General features: G+C 35.2%; 1 long non-coding RNA gene across 2 annotated transcripts; it reads right to left on the reverse strand.

Annotated features, from left to right (window-relative positions):
- Positions 1 to 318: 318 nt before the first annotated feature.
- On the reverse strand, positions 319 to 6,730 carry LOC149692873 (uncharacterized). Of its 2 annotated transcripts, none has more exons than XR_016382895.1 (3): positions 6,339 to 6,730; positions 5,006 to 6,274; positions 319 to 1,524 (listed from the first exon to the last, which is right to left on the reverse strand). It is a non-coding gene; the product is annotated as an uncharacterized LOC149692873 (long non-coding RNA). The 2 variants fall into 2 exon arrangements; XR_016382896.1 differs by having other exon boundaries at positions 319 to 1,539.
- Between the last annotated feature and the right edge of the window lie 2,233 nt (positions 6,731 to 8,963).

The following is an 8,963-nucleotide window of genomic DNA, read 5'->3' on the forward strand; positions in this document are numbered from 1 at the left end:
ATATCCTTAATCATCGCAAGGGTCAGTGGGTTTCAGACGAGTAAAAACTATGAGTCGCAAATTTGAAAGTTAAGCTACAAAGAGAAACAAGATGGCCCCGGCCAGATTACACTTTTGCGCGCCCTCTAGTGACTAGAATTAGTATTACTATATTCATTGACCCCGACAAATTTATAATTTTCAGGTTTTTTTCCATTGTTTATAAAATAGCATTCCGATTATGAATAAAACCAATCTAGTAAGAATTTGGTTTACAGTTTAATTAAATAAGTAATTAACTGTAGTGTTCAAGTCTTGGTGGATTAATTAGGCTAGATATACTAATCAATATCCAAGATTTATTCTACCATATGATTATGGTCATTCGTTACATTGGGTGGCAAGGATGCCGCTTGAGTGCGGATAAAGAAGTGAGGAGTGTTCTCTCCTGTACGCGATGTACGAGGTTACCTCCCATTTTTAAAATGTGAGTAGTTTTTGGTAATCGCCATCTAGTGAGCGAATTCTGTACTTTGATTTTATTCCGTATTTTAAAAATGGCCGCGGACAACAACAATCTTTATGACACAGAGTTAACCCTTTGTCAGGTCCCGAATGAAGTTTGCAAACCCACGATCTCCACTCCCTTAAATCCCTATCACTACTTTTACAGCCAAGAACGGAACATGTTCTACCCCAGCTTGCCATTTTTATTTTTCAAAACTTACTAATTACCAATGAGAATTAAAAAATATGTTCAAATCATCGGATTCACCGAGCCAAAGGATTTCAGACGATGGTTTTGAACTTCCTGCTTTTGAACGCTAGATGGCTTTAAACACCGACGTTTAAAGAGACAAAAATACCGAATTTTACGCTTTACTTCGACGCTAGATGGCGGTATCAAAAACTACTAAGACGCAATGGCAGCCCCCCTTGAATTTGCCTGGTAAAGGACGTATATCTCATGCTTAGAAAATGGGGGTTACAATCAATCGATATCTGAGGATGGGGCGCCATCTAGGTTGTGTTTGGAACAGGCGGGAATTACGAATATAGCAATACTCTCCCGTGAGATTAAAACCCAGTGACTGTATGAGTCTTAAGATAATGTGAGGGTTTAACAATAAAATTCGAAGATCATTGGCAACTTGTAATATTGCGCTATGCATTTGTAACAGTTTGGTTGAGCTTAATGAGGTAGATTGTAATTCAGAATTAACTTTGTTTAAGTCACTATTTTATACTGTCCTTTATGAGGTTATTGTTATTGTGGTGAAAAGTTTGTTTAAAGTCATTATTTATACTGTCCTTTATGAGGTTATTGTTATTATGGTGAAAAGTTTGTTTAAACTCATTATTTATACTGTCCTTCATGAGGTTATTGTTATTATGGTGAAAACTTGGTTTAGCTGCTGTCTCATAGGTTGAGCCTTTCAGGCGCTCGTCTGTTTCGGAGTGGGTTGCGGCGAATTGGTGTCGCGGATGTGGTGGTGGTCCTTGGGACCAGTGACCCTCGCATTAATTATTATTTTACCGGTCCCACTATAAATTAAATTTCTAAAATGGTGAGAATAAAAAGCACGTAAAGACACAAAAGTAAAGAAGCTGAAAATTGTAATTGAATTTGAATTTTTTACTGTAGGAAAAAGTAGCATATAACAATCCATAACAGTTATAGTCTGGAGGATAACTGTCGATTTTCAATAAAATCATGCACTTTTTCAAGAAAGCATGAAACTTGGTATAAAGTTAGTTAGAAGTATATGAAGTCAATTAAAGATTGGAGGCATTCCGTATCTCTGTTGTGACAGCCGTGACAAGCCGTCAAAGCGGCCGTGAAATTGTAAACTCACCTTACATCATTTTAGGTAGCACCCCTCGAGATACGCCGCCTTCGAGCTATAGAGAAAATGTAGGGGTCGTGTATAAAGCAAAAATCTCTCCGATTCGGAGGAGCTCAGTAAGGAATGAAAGAAATTTTAAATAGAAAATCAAACCACGCGCTAGGCCTACGAAATGAAAAAAAAAAAAAAATATTTAATTCTTAACTGCTATTATTGAACATTTTACAATAACAATTTGGCAACATAATTAAAGGCATATTTTCGCATAAGCACAACTCTAAATAACACCTGTTACTATTATTAATAAAAATACTTAACCATAAATATTATTAGAGTTGTAAACAATTTTTTTAATCATTCATGTGTAAAACCCTCTATGGTTTAAATGTATTCCATTTTCATAGCAGTAAACACAATAGGAAAAAAGTTACTTCCAATAAAAACACTCCTTATACATGAAAGCCAGTATGAAGTCTTATTGAACATTTTAAAGTCACAATTTCGCAACATCATTAAAGTCACAATTTCGCAACATCATTAAAGTCACAATTTCGCAACATCATTAAAGTCACAATTTCGCAACATCATTAAAGTCACAATTTCGCAACATCATTAAAGTCACAATTTCGCAACATAATTAGAGTCACAATTTCGCAACATAATTAGAGTCATAATTTCGCAACATAATTAGAGTCATAATTTTGCAACATAATTAAAGTCATAATTTCGCAACATAATTAAAGTCATAATTTCGCAACATTTAAGAATAAACAACTGTCAACATTTTTAAGTAATAATTTGAGAACATTTTAATTATTCTTCACATTTTAAAGATCGAAAAATATTTTTATGATACAGGAACTCAGTTAGAAATTCGGTATCCCAATACTGCTAATTAATGCTTGTTAAGTTGTAAAGATCTGAAACTTCATGGTAAATTTTGGTATTGCGGTGATAGATTGGATGTTTTCCTGGGTTTTTGTTTTATTTACGGGGTTTAGTGATCTTTCGCTTGACAAAAAATATCAGAACTTCATATCATAGTTGTTTAGTGCAGAGCGTGGTTCACTATGAAGTTACCGAGGGGTTAGTCACTTGAATAATCAGGTGTACAAAACCGCAGAAATCGATTACTTGATTTCTAGAATTCTTTGAAAATCATCAGTAATCAAAATCATTTCTGCGGGTAATCAAAGGTAATCAGAAATCTCCGATAATCACTGGAAATCACGTGAAATCTTGAGAAAATTAGAAATAATCACATGATTTACTAGTAATCTTTTGTAATCACCTCGGTAATCACGCCTTTCGTGAAATAATCACGCATAATCAATGGAGGAATTCGAAAATCCGAAACAAAAATCATAATCAGTTGAAATAGAAATAATCACTGTATTCATCGAAATTCACGAGGAATCCAGTGGTAATCACGGCATTCACCAAAAAATCACCGGAATTCATTGGAATTCAAACGGAAATCACAAGTAATCCGCGGCAATAACGGGAAATCAGTGATTATGGAAATCACCGAAAATAATCGTAATCACAGAAATGAATGAATTCGTCCAGTAATCATAGGAATTCATATAAAAATTCAGAAATCAGTAATCAGGTGTACAAAATTTTGGCGAATGGCTAGCCCCTCGGAAGTTACCGGAATTTTTCTTTTATAAAAGTAGATTTTAGCTCCCGTCGTATTTAAATCCAAGTTAAATTATACTTCGGCTTAATTATGAACAAGTTCGTGTTAGTGAAAGACGATTAAAAGGAAACGAAGAAACCGAGATAAACTTTGAAATATGCTTCTTATGTCAAAGAAATACCACTGAAAAACTGACTTTCCCTTGCAATTATGAAAATAGATTTAAAGCAGTTGGCTATAAAACAATTTCCGAAACCCATAGAGGGTTTTACACATGAATGATCAAAAAAATGGTTTACAACTCTAATAATATTTATGGTTAAATATTTTTATTAATAATAGTAACAGGTGTTACTTGGAGTTATGCTTATGCGAAATTATGCCTTCAATTATGTTGCCAAATTGTTATTGTAAAATGTTCAATAATAGCAGTTAAGAATTAAATAATTTTTTCATTTTGTAGCGCGTGGTTTGATTTTCTATTGAAAATTTCTTTCATTCCTTACTGAGCTCCTACGAATCGGAGAGATTTTCGCTTTATACACGACCCCTACATTTTCTCTATAGCTCGAAGGCGGCGTATCTCGAGGGGCGCTACCTAAAATGATGTTAGGTGAGTTTACAATTTCACGGCCGTTTTGACGGCTTGTCACGGCTGTCACAACAGAGATACGGAATGCCTCCAATCTTTAATTGACTTAATATACTTCAAACTAACTTTATACCAAGTTTCATGCTTTCTTGAAAAAGTGCATGATTATTTCAGCTATCCTCCAGACTATTAACTTTTATTTCTTATCACAATTTTTCAACTAGTTGCCACTAAATATCAATCAACATGTCTAATGATATTTGAAGTTCTTAATCCTTTTCTGAACTAGCCTTATTCCTTATTGCATTTTCCATAAATTCAGCGGCAATATCTTCTCTCGCTATCAGTAAGCCAGATCAAAATCTTGTAATGTGACCATGCACTACTGAGAAATACGACTACTGACAACTAGTACTGGCTATGGTCTAGACTGTCGACTACAAGAGACTCATTCTAGAGTATAGACGCTAGACAAGATCAATAGTCAATAGAATACAAAACTTTTGTAGGGAAGTTGTAGCCAAGGAGTACTAACTACCTAGGAGTAGAATTGGTAGAAAATGTGTTGAGCTAGAAAAATTCTAAAAAGGAACCCCGAATTTATAAACTGGTCCCACCGTCTATTTTTTCCAAAAACCCTAATTAATAAAGTGCTCCCTGATACCACTGACCCCAACTTTTGGAATAAATAAACTGGTCCGAGCAATTAATAAACTGGTTTGGGACTTGTAAACCTGTCTTATTTCCTACCCTGTAGTGACGAGCCCATGATGTAAACAATAAAGATGGCCGCGAGCTACGAGGTTTAAGCCTCGGTCTTTAGTGTATCGGGGAGTCGGGGACTCGGGGTCCGAGTAACGGGAGTTTCTGATGCGTTTGCAAATCTTATTTAAATTTATATTTTTATTATTATGTAACCGATTTATATTACTGAACGAATTGTACCTTATACTGTAGCAGACCTTGTTAGTTAGGCGAAGGTTTTTCAACTGTTGCTGATATTTAACTAGTTATGCCACCGCATGGATATTTTAAAATCCTTTCCTAACATTCGAATAAGGTACACACTTCGGCGTATGAGCCTGAGGTTAGGAAAAAACATTGCTTTGATGACGATGGCCTAGGTTGCCAAACTAACAAAAAACTCTTGGCAACAGAGCGGCCAGAATACAAAGTTTAAGGAAGACAAAATAGTGAAATTTTGCTAGTCCATTCTTAAACAAAATTGTATGTTCTTTCTGGACTGGTACAGTTTTACTACCCCCATAATAGGAAAGGCCTATTAATAATTATCTTAATGTTCTTTTTATTAATGAGCTTAAGTTGTAAATTGTCCATGCCTTTTAATAATTATCTTAATGTTCTTTTTATTGATGATTGTTTATGCCTATTAATATTTATCTTAATGTTCTTTTTATTGATGATTGTTTATGCCTATTAATAATTATCTTAATGTTCTTTTTATTGATGAGCTTAAGTTGTAAATTTTTAATTTGATACTTTCAAAGTAACGTTAATTAAACCTTCAATACCTTGATTTAAATTTTAATTTATAATCCTTATTTAATTTAAGGATGATGTCAGTTTGTAAGTCTCGTTAATTTAATTCCCCCTTTCCCACAGAGAGGGTCTGAAAATTTAAATCACTTGGCAGAGACTGGAGATCTTCAACATTCAGTGACAGACTCTGAATCTCAATGGGCATTTAAAAAACTGTATAAATTTAAATTGAAATTCCAAATTATAATTAAATACTTTTTGTTTGATATGTTGATATTAACGTAATCAATCCTTGAATACTCTATTGGTACTATCAACACCATCGTTAAATTTATTACTTAAATAATATAATTTTTTTTAAATATAATAATCAAATTAGCGACTTATAATTAGTTAACTTTAAATGAGTATGTTTCACTGATTAAAATTACATTTCTAAAAATTGTTAGGTTGATAGCACTTTCATGTTTCATGTAGAAATTTCATATTTCCGTGGATGGAGAGATGAACACGTTGATTCCGTTTGTCGTTGATTGAAATTAGATTCATTTTGATCATAAATTTCATTTTATATTTTGAGTTGTTGATTTTATGAGATTGTTGATTTTATTTTTATAATTATCACTTACGTAACTGTTATTAGTAGATGAACCCAGCGAGAGCGGAAACTGCCAAAATGATTAGTTAATTTTGCAAAGAATCTGCAATTTAATTCTGCAAAAATCTACCTATTATTTTATGTCAGTTCCGTTAAGTGATCATTTAATTTTAAACTTGCCAAACAAATAGTGAGCAATGGTACCTCCGTCCCAAACTAGTTATAGTTTTAAAACGCTGACTCGAGTTTCATTTTGTTAATACATTTAATTTTATTAGTAAATCAACCTGCCTAACTTTTAAGCAGACGAGTCTTAAAAAACGATATCATTGGTGAAATTAGAAAACTCTCTCTGCTTAGCGCGCCTTCTGTCGGGGAGAACCTTAATTTCTTTTTTGATTAATATGATAATATTAATTGTAATGTTTAAGTTCCCAAGTAGAAATCTAATCTTGCCTAGGATTAAAAAGATATATAATAATTATAAATTGCAAAAAAAATTGCAAGCAACTGTCTCTCCTCCTCTAGCGCGATACAATATATATTCGACAGCATCCAGTGGCGGGCGTCGGGGAGGTGGGGGGTCCATATCTAAAGCCAGACAGTTGCACAGTTCTCTCTCTCTCGTCTCCCGCTAAACCCACGCAGTAAGTGCGGGCGTCGGGGAGGTGGGGGGGGGGTCCATATCCTAACTCTCTCTTTCTTCTCTTCAGTATAATTTAACTCGCTCTATATTACAACCAAGCGTGGCTTCGTGGTAGAGCGCGCGGTCGGGCGACTTCACTGGCGTCTCGTATGGATCAGGACATTGCAGGTTCGAAGCCCGGCGCCGACAGAAAAATAATTTCAATTGAAATTAAATACGTTACGCCACCTATGAGGTGTGAGGTGAACTACGGGTGAATTTCGAGTCGAAAATTCGCGGGAAATTTGAAATTCAAAAGTTTATTTATGACGAAACTTATTATGCGGTTACACCAAATCCAGCCAGCCGTCCAGCCAACAGAGGTCAGAACAATACTTTCGCTGCTCTAAAGAGCGCAAAAGTAAAAAGGAGGCTTGAGGAGATGGAAAAATCTTCGAAAATAACGAAATTAACCAAATTTCTAACAACAAAACTGGCGACAACATCATCGGATTCTCATTTACCCCAAAAGCGTAATGTATCTCAGGATGAGCCAGAAGAGCGTCACAATCAAAGAGTATCAGAACTCATGAAAAGACTTGATAGAAAATGTTTTAAGCTTATCGCTACTCTATTGAAACAACATGGACGCTTTTCCTGGAATTTGTATATATTTGACGACACGAAATTGCCTTTTTAATATAATAGGCTGTCTCGAGTCTTTTACAACTGAATATATATTTTTTCTTGTTGCTGAAATAATTAGCCCAGGGCCCCATGACGCCTTAAGACGGCCCTGACAGTGCCAATCATGGCGCACCCACTCAGCTCTCTTTTCCCCTCCCGGAACAAGTTCCATCCTCCTAGCTCTATTCTAAAGAATTGAACGCCCGCTAATAACACCACGAGGATCTTAAATAAGGACACTCTTGTATGTATGCATTTACGTACTAGCTGTGCAGCTCAATCTATAGATGCCCTGACTAACTTAATAATAATCAACGCTCAGGGCTGAAAATTCGCAGTTACGTTACTCTTAAGAAGTAGGCGTGCACTTGGAAATATTTTTCTAATTCGAGGAGATGTTTTTAAATTAACGATAAAGTTTTACATTTAAAAAACCAATTTTTATTTGCATCTACCTTTTGAAGTCAAATTCAACAAGTGCCTTTTTCAATTTTCAACCGGTATTTCCAGTGTACTTTTTGTGTCTAAGACAAAAACGATATATACAGGGTGTTATGTTAATGAGCGTGTTTATTGGGCCCAACTGAGTGGAAAGTATAAAATAGCATGGATTGTACAGCCCCCAAACAATGGCCCCTAAAACAAGAAAATATCTAACAATGTAGAGTACGACTTTAAACCGAGTGACCAGCTTGTTTTAGAACTATCTTAAACCGTTTTGTACCTTTAATCAGCAGAAGGGTATAACCAAATGTTGTACAACCCTGTTCTTTGATACTTTTCAGTCAGTTGGGCCCAATAAACACACTCCTTCACTATTGATGGACTGTATATTCCAGTGTCAATTAATATAAGACATTTAATCTGTATTGGAATTCATAGTTAATTCTAGACTTGATTGCAATTATTTTTAAATCTTAATGATCTTTTAGTGCGTAACTACCACCTAGTTAAAGTTAAAATTGAAAGTGACGTAGAATGGAGTTGCTACGTTGCTGGTGTTCTATATTGAAGTGGAAAATATTATTTTGCGTTTCAACAAATTCGAATTCGTCTCGTGACGTATTAAATATTTAACGTCTAAACAAAGTGGTTGAAGATAATTTCGGTAATGAGCACAGCTACTGTTCCCGACAACAGCGTGAAAAGTAAGTAGAAGGGAACGCTGACGCTGCTTAGGTCCAAATCAGCCGCGCTTTTCATCGGTCTCTTCCAAGTGACATGCCCATATAAATGACGCATCGCAAGATCCAGATAGTCCAACGCTTGCGTTTCGAATAACGGTTCCACGCTGCAATAAAACATTCCTCAAGCCCCTTAATCATTTTACGATAAAATTCTTACGGACGACGAGCTCGTGAATGATGGGGTTGTTTCTCATCCAAGTGGCGTTGAACATGAGGTTCAAGTATTCGAAGGCCAGTTCTTGTCGCGAAAAGTAAAGTCCTCCGTGGCTCAGGAAGAATTCTTTATTCTCGTAATCGAAAGTCAAG

Source organism: Phalangium opilio, unplaced genomic scaffold (genome assembly GCF_054372755.1).
Source record: "Phalangium opilio isolate 3A_F unplaced genomic scaffold, DU_Popi_V2 ptg000024l_1, whole genome shotgun sequence".
NCBI classification, from domain to species: domain Eukaryota; kingdom Metazoa; phylum Arthropoda; class Arachnida; order Opiliones; family Phalangiidae; genus Phalangium; species Phalangium opilio.